Raw genomic sequence first — 15135 nt, forward strand, 5'->3', positions numbered from 1 at the left:
TGTCTCCTCAGGCAAGGACAACAAAAGCAAAGTGAAGCAAAGCAAAACAAAACAAAGCAGAACAAAACAAAACAGGACTACATCAAACCAAAAAGCTTTTTGCACAGTGAAGGAAATCATCAACAAAATGAAAAGGCAACCTACTGAATGGGATAAAATATCCACAAATGATATATTCAATAAGGTGTTAGTATCCAAAACATAAAAAGAACTCAGACAACTCAGTATAAAAGAAAATGTGATTTAAAAAATGAGCAGAGGATCTGAATTGACATTTTTTCAAAGAAGACATCCAGATGGCCAACAGATACATGAAAAGATGCTCAACATCACTAATCATCAGAGAAATGCAAATCAAAACTGCAATGAACTATCACCTCACAGCTGTCAAAATGGCTATTATCAAAAATGACAATATACAAGTGTTGGCAAAGATGTGGAGAAAGGGAACCTTTGTGCACTGTTGATGGGAATGTAAATTGGTGCAGCCATTGTGGAAAACAGCATAGAGGTTTTTCAAAAAATTAAGACTAGAACTACCAGCAATTCCATTTCTAGGTATTTATCTGAAGAAAATGAAAACACTAATTCAAAAAGACATATGCACCCTTATGTTCATTGCAGCATTATTTACAATAGTTAATATATGGAAGAAACTTAAGTGTCCATCAGTAGATGAACGGATAAAGAAGATGCAGTTTGTACATACAATGGAATATTACTCAGCCTTAACAAAATGAAATCTTGCCATTTGCAATAAACACGGATGGACCTGGAGGGTCTAATACTAAGTGAAATTAGTCAAAGAAAGACAAATACCATATGATTTCACTTAAATGTGGAATCTAAAAAACAAAACAAACAAAATAGAAACAGATCATAGATACAGAGAACAAAGTGATGGTTGCCTGAGTGGAGTGGGGTGGGGGAATGGACAATATAGATTAAGGTGATTAAGAGGTACAATATTCCAGGTATAAAATGAAGGTCTTGAGGATGTAATGTACAGCATAGTGAATATAGTCAATAACACTAACAACTTTGTATGGTGACAGATGGTAACTAGACTAATTGAGGTTTTATTGATGGTTGTTTCCTAATGTATATAAATATCAAGTCACTATGCTATTCACCTGAAACTAATATAATATTGTATGTCAACTAGTCTTCAATTAAAAAATAGATTCCTATTCCATTCGCTGGGGTGGAAATTAAATATGAAAATATATGTAAAATGCTTGGCATGCCTGGCAATTAGTTATCTCTCAATAAATGTTGGCTAAAGTTTTTATATTGCTTTATAAAATAAGAAAGTAAAGAGTCTAAAAGTTTCTCGGGGGGGGTGGGGAACAAGCCCAAAACAAACAAACGAAAAAACAATGATGCGCAACATTAATTAAGCATTTTAAAAAGAGCCAGGCATTATTGCTAAGCTTTTTCTATGTGTTAGCTCATTTAATTCTACTAACAATCCATTAAGTATTATTATTGTCCCTATTTTTGGATGCATAGACTGAGATTTAGATATATGAATAAACTTGCGTAAGGTCATATGGCTAATAAGTGGCAAATCTCGAATTCCAATCCAGATTTTTCTGACTCCAGATCTGATGCTTATGACTACTAACCTGCACTGCTTCTCTGTATATAAACAGAAAATTCACAGGGAAAGAATAGAGCAAATAAATGGCAAGCAATAACTGAAAAGTGATAGAGAGAAATTTGCTGCAATGAAGGAAGAAAGACTAGGGTGTTTGGATGGGAAGTGTTCATTGAATAGCAGACAGAATTATCAAGACAAAACAAAACACTATCTAGACATATTCTGTTGAACTTCTGAATTTTATTTTTTTATTTTATTTTTGTAAAGATTTTATTTATTTATTTGACAGAGAGAGACACAGAGAGAGAGAGGGAACACAAGCAGGCGGAGTGGGAGAGGGAGAAGCAGGCTTCCCGTGGAGCAGGGAGCCCGATGCGGGGCTCGATCCCAGGACCCCAGGATCATGACCTGAGCCGAAGGCAGATGCTTAACGACTGAGCCACCCAGGCCCCCCTGAACTTCTGAATTTTAAAGTTGAAAAAAAAACAAGTCTGTATTAATTAAAGAAAAAATGTTACTTATGAATGAAAAAAAATGTGTTTATCATTAGCCTTCTCAGCAACACTAAATGTCAGATGATCACAGAAAATCATCTAGAAAACTTTAAGGGAAATCCTTGTGAACCAAAAAATTCCAATCAATCTGAAATCACATGTTCACCAAAAATACTGTTGCTATACATTTTCTAAAAATATTGCCAAACAAATACCTTTACAATTCAGTGGGAGATTGAATAAAAATAAGGAATTTATGGGACACCTGGGTGGCTCAGTAGGTTGTGCATCTGACTCTTGATTTCAGCTCAGGTCATGATCATCTCAGGGTGGTGATTCTCTCTCTCCCTCTGCCCCGCCCTTCTACTCCCTTCCTCCCCCCCACCCCCGACATGCTCTGTCTCTTTCTAAAAAAAAAAAAAAGAGAGAGAGAGAAAGAAATAAGGAATTTAAGAATAGGAAGCAGTATTGTATATGAAATGAGACCATGAAAACACAGTGTGAAAAAAATAATTCTTACTGGTATTGTTATAAAACTGCAAAAATGTCAAAAGTAATTCTTTTTTTTTTTTTAAAGATTTTATTTATTTATTTGAGAGAGAGAGAATGAGAGAGAACACATGAGAGGGGATAGGGTCAGAGGGCAAAGCAGACTCCCCACTGAGCAGGGAGCCCGATGCGGGACTTGATCCAGGGACTCCAGGATCATGACCTGAGCCGAAGGCAGTCGCCCAACCAACTGAGCCACCCAGGCGCCCTCAAAAGTAATTCTTTAATGAGAAACTAAATAATTCAAAAATCACATTCTGTGGAGATATTATGTAAAACATCAGTTTATAATCAGCACAAATTGAGATTTGTGGGTCTGGAGGGAAGTGCAGAAGCAATAACAAGTTGCATATCTTATCTTACTCAAGAATGAGTCTTTTTCAATGTTAGTTAATACAGAAAAATAAGTTCTTTTTAAAAAATTGAATAATGTTAGGGGCGCCTGGGTGGCTCAGTTGTTAAGCGTCTGCCTTCGGCTCAGGTCATGATCCCAGGGTCCTGAAATCGAGCCCCGCATCAGGCTCCCTGCTCAACGGGAGGTCTGCTTCTCCCTCTGACCTTCCCCCACTCTTGTGCTCTCTCTCTCAAATAAATAAATAAAATCTTTAAAAAAAAAAAAAAAGATAGAGCCACCAGTGGGGCGCCTGGGTGGCTCAGTCGTTGAGCAACTGCCTTTGGCTCGGGTCATGATCCCGGGGTCCTGGGATCGAGCCCCACATCGGGCTCCCTGCTCCATGGGAAGCCTGCTTCTCCCTCTCCCACTCCCCCTCCTTGTGTTCCCTCTCTCGCTGTGTCTCTCTCTGCCAAATAAATAAATAAAATCTTTAAAAATATTGAATAATGTTAAATAATATGTAGACAATTATTTTTATCCAGAAGTTACCACCAGTAGAATAGTAAAGGTTGGCACAACATCCAAAACATTTGTCAGTAAAGAGAAAATAAAACAATGTGCATAACGAGAGCCAGGAAAAGAAAACTGTAAAGGAAACAATGACACATAAAGGTTAAATAAGAGCTGAGGCAATGTAAATAGAATAAAGCAGAGGTAGAATATTAATATCAGATGATGGCAAATTCAGGTTAAAAGCAAAAATGGAGCAAGGAGTGTTTTTTTATTGTAAGGGATCACTGCACAGTAAGGATATGACATCATAAAAATTTATGTGCCAAATAACATCACAGTAAAATATTTAAAGCCAAGAATACTTAAAAGTACAATGAGAAATTCACAGTCATAAGGTAAGACTTAAAAATATGACAGAGAGGTCAGATAGCCAAAAAATAAGATAAGTTTGAAGGAGATGTAGGACTTTCTCTTCTTCAGACACTATTCATCAAATATCCATAGGACAGTTATAAAAGTTAATTATACATTAAAAAAAAACTAGATTAACATCCCAAAGTACATGAGTAGTATATTGAAGTTATGATGCAAAATAATAAAACGAAGTGCTGTGAATGCTTCATGAAGAAGTAGAACATTACCAACTTTCTTGAAGCTCCCTGTCATCTTTCTGATTTCCCTCTTTTCCCCAAATTGCCCTTCAAATAACCATTTTCCTGAATTCTGCTTATTACTTTCCTGCTTATCTTGACAGTTTATCAAATATGTATATATCCCTCCATAATTGTGAACTTGGAATCATACTGCAAGAAGTCTTCTGCAATTTGCTCCACATCATGTTTTGAGGTTTCATTGAGGTGGATTTGAATAGTTGAGACTCATTCATTGGCGTTCTGAATAATATTCCATTGTGTGGATGTGTTACAGCTTATTAGCCATTCTTCTGCCAGTGGCCAGTTTTGTTTCCAGTTGTTGTTTCTTTTTCCAATTATTATTAGTGCTTCCCTGAATATCTTCTCTTATGCCTACTGTTACGCATATGCAGAAATTCCTTAGTAGTGGTATTTTTCAAACTCTAGCGGTGGGTCATTACAAATTAGTGGATTGCAATGAGTTTTTTGTGTTTTTTTTTTTAATAAATAAACCTCTTAAAAGAAAACATACACACACATACACAACTGGAATAAACTTAACCAATACTTATTGTATTATATATTGTATTATTATACTTATTATTTTCCCTTATTGGGAAAATAATTATATAACATTAGAAGTGAGACAGGAAAGGTGACCATAGATTCTAAATGAATTAAAAGAGAAAAACAGGGTTCTGAACGATGACATGCTAATACATATAAAATTCTTAAGGAACTGGATGATTTTCTAGGAAATATCAGTTACCAAGCTTGACGCAAGAAGAAGAAACCTAAATAAAGCAATGACCATGAGAAAAATTTTAAACATTTGCCAAAGAACTATCCCATCCTTAAAATACTAGGCCAAGAGGCCACTAAAGATTAGTTCTTTGACCTTCAAGGACTAGAAAATTCTTGCAATATTTAATGTGTTCCAGAGCATAGATAAAAATAGAAGTCTTTCCAGTTCATTTTACTAACTTAGCCTAACCACATGTGTCAGTTAGCTTCCAGCAAAAAAACAGATGTCACACTCACATTAGATAATTTGAAGAGAGCTCCATAAAGATGTGGAAAGGGTGTAGAAATGCCAGATGGATATGCAGTCTTGTTACCAACCCTCAGCTTGAAGGGGACATGGGAGAGGTGATTATCAGAACTTAGTAGGAGGGCCTGTTGGGAGTTGTGATCTCCCGGGATCTAGAGAGCTTCCCCCGACCTTGGAAAGAAGGAGCTAGGAGAATAGATGCCATCACATCATTTTCCTTCCGCCCTCCGATTTTGTTCCTAGGTTTTTCATTGACCAAACCCAACTGGAAGCCATAGGTCAATGGAGTCCATTGGTGTGGTCCATGTGAGTCAACTTCCTATGGCAGAGAGCAGATAAAGGTGGAGGTGGCTCTAGAGGGGCAAATGGAAGTCATATTGCATGCTGTGATACCACAATGACTTGAGTACAACCTAAAAAGAATTGCACAAAGAATACAAGTGGAGAACAATCTAACCTAAGAATATAGGTGCAAAAATACTGAAGTAAAATATTAGCAAATTGATTTCAGAACTTGATTATGATGCTATTAGCAAATAATGTTTTGGTATTAAATGGGGTGTTTTTCTAATTCCATGTATATTTTTTAGGATCCTTGGTTTTGATTCTACATGTTCAAAGGAAAATTCCCACTCTTTCTTTTCCCTCTTATTCTCTCCTTCTCAAGGGAGGAGGAATGCCTTAACTGATTAGTGTTGAAGAAGTCATCATGGCCTGTAGAGAGGCTAGTTCCGCAGAAGGTAAGCCACTTCTGCTCTCCATGGAATGACAGTATAGGGAAGGCCTCTGGGCTTCAAGCTGGGCAGTGACCAGGGGGTGGGGGGGGTGGGAGATTATTAAATTCAGGGGCAAAGGAATTAGCAAGCCCATTGGGCTGTGCATCTAGGCCATGTCATCCAATCCAGTATTTATCAGTAATCAAGCTAATTAATATCAATCTCCATCTGATTCCTTTGTCTTTTATTTATTCTGCACTGGGAGGAGAAGGGAGGAGAAGATCGAACAGTGTTAATCTACTGGCCTTTAAGAATGCCAACACCAGGGCGTCTGGGTGGCTCAGTCAGTTAAGCGGCTGCCTTTGGCTTAGGTCATGATCCTGGGGTCCTGGAATGGAGCCCTGGGTCAGGCTTCCCTACTCAGCAAGGAGTCTGCTTCTCCCTCTGCCCCTTCCCCACTCATGCTCTCTTTCCTTCCCTCTCTTTCTTGCTCTCTCTCTCAAATAAATAAAGTCTTAAAAAAAAAAAAGAATGCCAGCACCAAGTATGTGGAGAAAGGGGAACCCTTATACACTGTTGATGGGAATGTAAGTGATATAGCCACTATGGAAAACAGTATGGTAGTTTCTTTAAAAAATTAAAAATTGAATACCACATGATCCAGCAAATCCCACTCATGGGTATATATCTGAAGGAAATGAAATCACTGTCTTGAAGAGATACCTGCACACCTGTGTTCACTGTAGCTTTATTCACAATAGCCAAGATATGGAAACAACCTAAATGTCCATCACCTGATATAGAAGATGTGGTATATATACAATGGAATATTATTCAGCCACGAGAAAGAAGAAAATCCTACCATTTGCTACAACATGGATGGATCTTGAGGGCATTATGCTAACTGAGGTAAGTCAGATTGATGAAGGTAAATACTGTAGGATACCACTTATATGTGGAATCTAAAACTGAAGTTATAATAAGAGAGTAGAATGGTGGTTACCAGGGACTGAGGGTGGGGGAATTGGGGAGATGCTGTTGAAAGGTGCAAATCTGCAACTAGTAGACAAATAAGTTCTGGAGCTCTAATGCACAGCATGGTGATTATAGTCACCAGTATTGTATTATAAACTCCAAAAGTTGCTAGGAGACTAGATCTTAACTGTTCTCAACACAAAAAAGAATTGATAATTATGTGACATGATAAATGTGTCAGCTAATGGTACTGTAGTAATCATATTGCAATGTAAAAATGTATCAAACCAACACATTGTACACCTCAGATTTATGCAATGTTATATGCCAACTATTTCTCCAAAAAAAAAAAAAAAAGCCAAAAAAAATGGCTGTCTACGTCTAATCCCTCTTTCTGCAGACATTGCTTCTATCACCAAAACCATACGGCCAGCAGGACTCTATAAATACTGTCCTCTGGGTAGGGAAGAATCAGAGGGAACAAAGAATCCATTCACTGGCTTTTGAGCTCGGAAGCTTTATAAATCTATAGGCAAATACAGAATTAAAAGCCATGACTCTTCTGCAAGAGAAATGAAAATCTTTGATTTTTTTTAGAAACTTGGCTTTGAATGGGGGAATCAGACATGAAGTTCTTATCATCAACCAGAGCATGTGAAGAATTGAAGATAAAGTGAAAATCTTTCCTCTGCCCAGAGCAAGGGAAGATACAAAACCATAGGTAAGAAAGGACAAATGAGAGGCTACCTGAGGTTGGAGGTGATGGTGGAGGGAATGGAAATTCTCATGGAATCTTTGGAGGAGCTGACAAGTTTCCAGAGCAGAAGAGGCCATTTTCTGACTTCCCAAGGTGTGACCTGGGAAAATGCAAGCCTTAAAGAAGTCTATTAAAAATAAGACAATTGATCCAATATGGAGTCGCTTATGCTAAGTCCTGCCTCACCAAATTAAGACCTAACTTAATTATAGTTTTGGCTCTCTCCCAGAAATAAAAACTTAAACCAGTCAATCAGGAATCACCTGGTCATCTGCCTGATAAATCCCTGCTGTTCCCTAAAGGAAAGTGACTTTGCAATAACCAACCCGCCTTTTTTTTTTTTTTTGCTAGTATAACTTCTTTGTTCCTGCTTCCTTCTGCCTGTAAAAGTCTTTCATTTTGTATAGGTACTCGGAGCTCCTTTCTATCAACCAATCAGATGCTGCCTGATTCATGAATTATTAAATAAAGCCAATAAGATCTTCAAACTTTATTCAGTTGAATTTTGTTTTTTAACGAAGTCCAAACGAAACCAAACTAAACAAATTAAAACATGTGGGTGTTGAGTTGCATTGGCTGAGGTTGACATGGAACCATATGGGTGTGAAGGTAGCTTTGCAGATTCATGAGCTCACTGGGAGAAGGCAGCCCAGAATTCCCTACCCCTGATCCAAGGGTAGAATATCAAACATAGGGAAGAATGTTCTATGGAACACACTTTGGGATTTGCTACTGTGCTTAGTTCTTGGGTCTGATGCCAGGAGCTTGAATTTGGGCAAAAGGACACATCAGACTCTCACTTATCATCTGTGAATGCCTCTTTCAGCTGCCTACACTTTGTCTTTCTGGAGGCCAAGTGGATTACACTGGCACCTACCAAACAAGAGGCTCTTGTTTTCCCCTATAACCTGGTGATATGTCTCAGAGGACTTTCCTGTCTTGGGAAGCTTCACAGTGCTCTGTTGCAAGAAATAAAAGTTCTTGGCTGGTCCGAAAGGGCTCGTCACAACCAGATGAAGACAGGAAAGGTGTGGATGATAGGAATGAGGATGCACCAAATGACGAAAGTTTTCTCACGGCAACATTGCGTTAGAGATAATTTGGGGGCGAGGAAAGGGGTGTCCCAAGAGATTAGAAAATCTACCCAAGGAAACAAAGCCGTGAAGTAGCAGAAAGGTCATTCAAATCCAGATTTTATGCTTCTGGCTGGTCCCATGCTCTCTCCATCTCACTGGGCCGCAGTGATTGCCCCAGTCATAATGAATGTCAATGAACTTTTAATGAGGTCTTAATCAAGGGCTTCATTACAGACTCTTGGGGAGCTGAGCAAAGCCCCTTAGGAGACAAAAGCTGGCATTCAGGCCAAAAGGGCTTGGGGTTCTGGTCCCTTTCAAGGACATTGCAGCCCATTTCCCGCCTTTACTCCCACTGCCCTGAAGACCTCAAGCAAACAAAAGGAAACCCTCAGATCTACTTTGCATCAGCTCTGGACTGCCCTTGGCCTTGGTGCTAATGAAGTAACTTGACAAATACCCCTGAGAAGTTGCATTTCATTTGCATGTATTTAGCTTCTCCCAGTGTCCTCACTTCCTAAGACTGATGTGACCCTCCTAAAACCACAGGAAGCCACATTTTTCTTCCCTTTCTTCTTCCAGCCTCTCTCCTACCCCAGCTAGCCCTGTCTTGCCTGTTGAGGCCAGTCTAACAACAAAATTTAGCCCCTGGCAGATTTTTTTCACACAACGGAAAGGCAAAGATTCATATGCCTTCATTTAGGGCTGCTGACTTCGCTAGCAAATCCCAGCTTGACCTCATTTCTTATTGCATTTTCTTCCTCAAAGACCAGATTAAGAAACCTTCCCAATAAACTCTTGGCTTTCAATCGGTTTACCAAATAATGTGGATCTGTCACAAGCGTTGCTTCCAGATGCTGAGATCACACGGGAGGAAAATTATTATGTATTTTATGTATTTTTTATGTATTTTACAGTCATTCTTATCAGATGCTTTGATCACGGGACCACCCCCCCTAAACAGCAAATTTTTAAAATTAAAATACTGATTCTGAGTATGTAATGCTCAAACAGAATGAGCTAGGCATCCTGTCGTTTCACTTCCTGAAGATGTTGCGAGCTATACTATGTTAAAAGCATGAATATGTCCAAGAGAATGGCCACTGGAGGTAGCAAGATTGGGACTAAGAATATTTACTTATCAGAAAGATAGTAGAAAGCAGATTATAGTAAAAATAATAATGAGATAATAAAATACTATATTATTATATTATATATACAAAATGATAACATCTCCAGTGCATTCTTTCTCTCTTGTGATCTCTATTAACATTTGAACCAATTCAGCATCAGCCAGAAAATGACAGAGAAATGATCACCTTCATGCCCCCCGTAAAGTGGTTGGTTTCTTCTAGATGTCTTCATCCCTTTCCCCATCTTACTTCCCAACAGCCTCAAACCCAGGAGTTAGGGAAGGAAAGAAAAAGTAGAGTTTAGCATATATCTACATGATATAATAAACGAATAAATACTAAGGTTTTGTTTCTGCCAACCCTTCCTGTATCTGACTTTTCCCCAGCCACATCACTGCAAATGGGTATGATGTGGTTTTGGAATATAGGTGAGGTTCAGTGGGGTGGAGTCCGGAGAAGGAATTCTTGAGATGTCTTTGGTGCAAATAGGTGGTTTATTAAAGAGCAGGGACAGGACCCGTGGGCAGAAAGAGCTGCTGCCCCAGGGTTGTGAGGGGTGGCTGATTATATACTATGGGGTTAGGGGAGGTAAGGGAAAGGGAGGTTTCAAGAGAACTTTCATATGCTAAGGAGGACCTATAAGATACCAGAGGTCTTGCCATTGTCAAGTTAAGATCGTTTCTCCCCTCTAGCAAGGCATTAACATTAAGATAGTTCCAGATTCCTGGAAGACTGTCACACAGGTCCTACCCCGGAGTCGGGGCTGGGGAGAGGTTGCAGGGTGTCAGCTTATGCTTTGTCTTCAGCCAGCCTTCTGTTCCCTCTTCGGGTAGGCTCAGAACAGTTGTGGAAATGGGAAGAAGTTGTATACTGAGTGAAGGAAAGGATCTGCAAAAATACATTTAAATGACATCAGAAGATGGTAAGTGTACATAAAATTACTTTATAATTTGCTTTGAAAGTTAAAGTTCATGGGTATGTAGGATGTGTTTCGTTGCACACATGACTGACTGACAGAACTTTTAATTTGGGGACCAAAATGTTGAGGTGCAGGGTCAGCTTGGTTCAGGAGAGCCCGTGTGCCTCTCTTTCCAACTCAGTTCTGTGACTAATTGTTGGTAATGTGAAATTAGCCCTGACAGGAGTATTTACATGGGGGAAATACTGGAAGAAGAGAGTAAGATTGCAATTAACAGAAATGGAAGGATGATAAGGAGAGAGAGAAGGAGGAAGCCACCGAAGTGGAGGGATTTGCAAAAACATACAAACAAAAGAAGTGAGTCTATGGAATGAACGTGCGGGGGTGTTGGGAGTGGGGTAAGTGAACTGTGTCCAAAGGAAAGACTTTGTGATTGATGAAGGCCAGTGGTCAGAACATACTTTTCAGAATTTTGAGTTTTCACTTTGATGGGAATTCAAAGGTCACTTTCTCATCTATACAGTTATTATTTTAATATCAGCATATTAATTTTTGTGACCGATGTGTGTGCTGGGGTCCACGTTTTCCAGCACAAGCCATGCCTACAAAGTAGCTTCTTTGGTATAAACTGCAAAAATGGTGACAAGGAGAATGTGTCACTTTGGTGTGAGGATATTTTGAGCAAAAGAAATCAAAGCCCAGCAGATTCAGGAAAAGCTCTTTCCTCCCCTACACTGCCTAAATTTACATTGGAAAAGGAGTCTGTACCAGGAAAAGAGCTATTACCAGAGGTATCTTTTTATCTAAGAAATTTATCTGCATAACAGGGCAAATTTTGTTTTCCAAATTTCTCCTCTGCCTCCCTGTGAGTGGCCTGCCTCCCTTTGTATCCCTGAACCCCCATCCCTTTCCTTAACTCAGGATGCTGTATACACCTCAATGATCTGGCTGCCCTTTTGGTCTCATATTTTTATGGGGCTCCTGTGTGTATGAAATTTACTGTTTTTCTCCTGCTGATCTGTTTTATATCAATTTAATTATTAGACCAGCCAAAGAAACTAAAGGGGAAGAAAAAGTTTTTCTTCTATAGTGCAAAGAAATTTAGCCTTTCATTGCCTTTGCAAACAATTCTTGCAAAAAGAATCTTGAATTTTTTGCATTTAAAAATATTTAAAAAATATATCCATAAGCAACATTTCTAGTAGGAAGACTCTCTATCAAAAGGCATGTGCATTTTATTTTATTTTATTTAAAAGATTTTATTTATTTATTTGACAGAGAGAGACACAGCGAGAGAGGGAATACAAGCAGGGGGAATAGGAGAGGGAGAAGCAGGCTTCCCGCGGAGCAGGGAGCCTGATGCGGGGCTCGATCTCAGGATCCTGGGATCATGACCTGAGCTGAAGGCAGACGCTTAACGACTGAGCCACCCAGGCGCCCCAAGGCATGTGCATTTTAAAACCTGATTGATATGGCCACATTTCCCTCCAAGAGGCTACACAAATATACATTCTCCCAGCTCTGTAAGAGTTTCTTTACTCACAATCTAACCAGTATGGGATATCAGCAAATTTTTAAAAATGCCAATCTGGATAGTGAAAATTGTATATAGCTGAATTTATATTTCTCCAATTATGAGTGAGTCCGATGTTTTAAATATGATCATTGGTTCCTGTATTTATTCTTTTTTTATAAGCTGCTTGTGTCTCTTGCTCATGATTCAGTTAGCTTGCTCAACTTTTTGTACGGATTTGTAGAAATGCTTTGTAAATAAATGGAACAAACAGTCTGGCTCTCCTGTGTATTGTCCTTATTTTTGTTCAGTTGGTTTTTGTCCTTGATTTCATTTATGATTTTATATTTCTGATAATACAGAGATTTTTAAAACACCTTTTTGTGTTCAAATTAATCTTCCTCTTTATGGGTCTGGAATTGTGAGGTGTTTCGAAAGGTCTTTAAAATTATAAATCTTTTCTGCTTTCTTATTTAAAAAACTGATGGCGGGCACCTGGGTGGCTCAGTTGGTTAAGCGACTGCCTTCGGCTCAGGTCATGATCCTGGAGTCCCTGGATCGAGTCCCGCATCGGGCTCCCTGCTCGGCAGGGAGTCTGCTTCTCCCTCTGACCCTCCCCCCTCTCATGTGCTCTCTCTCTCAAATAAATAAATAAAATCTTTAAAAAAAAAAGTAACAATTTAAAAAAAAACTGATGGCTTTATTACTTGATAGAAATATTTTAAATTTACAAGTTTTCTTAAAATAATAATAAGTATCCATTTCCATAGCAAGTTTGTAACATATTTATTTATTTAATTAATAGTTATTTAAAGTCTCAGTTATAAGACAGAGAGAGATGGAAAAAACATATCCTTTGCCTTTAAAGAGCTCTCATCCTTGTGGGAAGACATATAGTTAATTATATTATATAATTCTATATGATGCAATTGTATAGAACTATATTACATAACTCATTCATCCAAAAACTAGGGAGCCCTCTAAGTCTATAATACAGATAATATATATGCACAAGCAATAGAATTCATTTATCAAAAAAAATTAGGGAGCCCTCTCAGAGAGGAAAATAGAGGATCTTTGTTTTAAGATGGGCATTCTGTCTAAAGGTGCATTCAAAGTAGTAGGGATGTGCAGAGTAAGCTCAAGTGTTGAGGATATCAGAGCAGAGAGGCTGCAGTCCTGTGGGGAGTGGGGGGGGCAGTGGAGGGACAGGGGCTGAGCTGCCACTTTGGGGATTCCCTGGAGGTCTGATCTGTCCCTTTTCAAATTCAGATAAATTTGAAAACCTTATTTCTTCCTCAAGAAAGAGACCAGAGAAACTACTCTGTTGGTATAGAGACCACCAAAGGTGTTGGTGGGGAGGGAAGCAATTGCATGATATTATAGGGAAGTTCTCTGGGGTTTTCCCTAGCAGAAGACCAGCTGTGCGATTTTGAACCTAGGAGAAATAGCTGAAAGGTCCAGAGCTGTAGACAAGAGCCCAAAAAAGAGGTACTTGGTCTAAGAAAGTACACTTCTCAAAGCAGCAGCTACAACACCCAATAACCCCACAACCTCCATACCTGTACGGGATTCATTCGATGAGAGACCCATGTATAACATGATCACAAGGTGGATGTCCTTACCCCCATTTTTAAAGAAGAAGAAAGTGAGGTGCAGAGAAGTTAAATACTTCGGCCAGGGTAAAAATATTAGTGAAGCCAAGACAACATCTGGCGACTCATGTTAAATTGTTCCTAGCATCTGTTCCTGATATTTTGCTGTGAATAAACATGACAAGGTTCAAGATACCCTACCCCAAAATATGGTACCCTGGCATATTGAGTATTTTAAACTGAAGGAATTTGAGAAATGGCAGGTACAGGAAGGACTTTGAGAGGTACCCTCTTTAAACCCAGAGGAAGGGAGCATCCTTATCTTTGAAGATGGAGGGAAGACAAGGGGGATCTGAATGAACAGGCTTTGCTAAGATTCCCCCAGTTTACTACACTTAGCTCACACCCTTTGTCCTATCACGTTTTCCCATGACTTTCTACTTTATATCACACTTAGCCTAAAAATGCTCAGACTTAACTGCTTCTTCCTGTCTTCATTTCCTCAGGAAGGCTCCTGTGTCACATAAAACTTATATTATATAAATGTGTATGCTTTTCTCTTGTTAATCCATCTTTTGTTACAGAAACCCAGCTAGGAACCAAAAAGGGTAGGAGGAAAAAAGCCACTTTCCTCCCCCCGCAAGCATCCTGTTTAAATATGATACTTACATGTTCCAATCCCTGCTTCCTCCTCTCAGTTCCCGTCTGTCCCTGGCTTCAGCCTCTGGTCCTGGAACAGAACTGAACTCCTTTCTCTGCAAAGCCTAGAGTTGGTTTGATGGCTAAAAATTTTAACTTTCTGCACCCGAAACCTCACCCTGACATCTCCTGTCTTCTGAAGTTCAATCTCCCTCAGACTACCCACCTCTCCAATCCCAGGTTCTTTCCCATGGCAGGTCTCCAGGCCTCAGGCCTTTGGACCAGCCCTGCACCCCAGGTTTCAGCTGCTTTGGGAAGCCACCTCACACAGCATCTTGCTCAGACTTGTGCATCTTTAATTCTTCCTCTTTAAGTAATGAAAAGCTGTCACTCCATCTGAACGTGTCAGCAGACTGCAAGTTGAAGGAAGATGTGTTTTGGGTCAAAGACCTTTTTATTTACTGATCTTAAAATCCTTCTGCCCCTGCACCACAGCCATCCTTAAGCACCTGGTTTTCCCATTGTCTGATATCTGTGATTGAGGGGGCATCGAACACACAGGCACATGCCCATCTCCAAGATCCCAGGGGGAAAGTGCTCTGGCTGCTGGGCCAGAAGACCAAGGGCAGATCCAGCTGT

At 39.4% G+C, this 15135-nt stretch overlaps 1 long non-coding RNA gene across 2 annotated transcripts; it reads left to right on the forward strand.

Moving 5' to 3' along the window:
- Positions 1-3305: 3305 nt before the first annotated feature.
- Positions 3306-8117, forward strand: LOC145717417 (uncharacterized). Of its 2 annotated transcripts, XR_014140616.1 has the most exons (3): positions 3306-5916; positions 6654-6801; positions 7465-8117. It is a non-coding gene; the product is annotated as an uncharacterized LOC145717417 (long non-coding RNA). The 2 variants fall into 2 exon arrangements; XR_014140615.1 differs by having other exon boundaries at positions 3306-6801.
- The last annotated feature ends 7018 nt before the right edge of the window (positions 8118-15135 follow it).

The sequence above is a fragment of the Leptonychotes weddellii genome, chromosome 15 (genome assembly GCF_054177405.1).
Source record: "Leptonychotes weddellii isolate Sample4059 chromosome 15, ASM5417740v2, whole genome shotgun sequence".
NCBI lineage: Eukaryota > Metazoa > Chordata > Mammalia > Carnivora > Phocidae > Leptonychotes > Leptonychotes weddellii.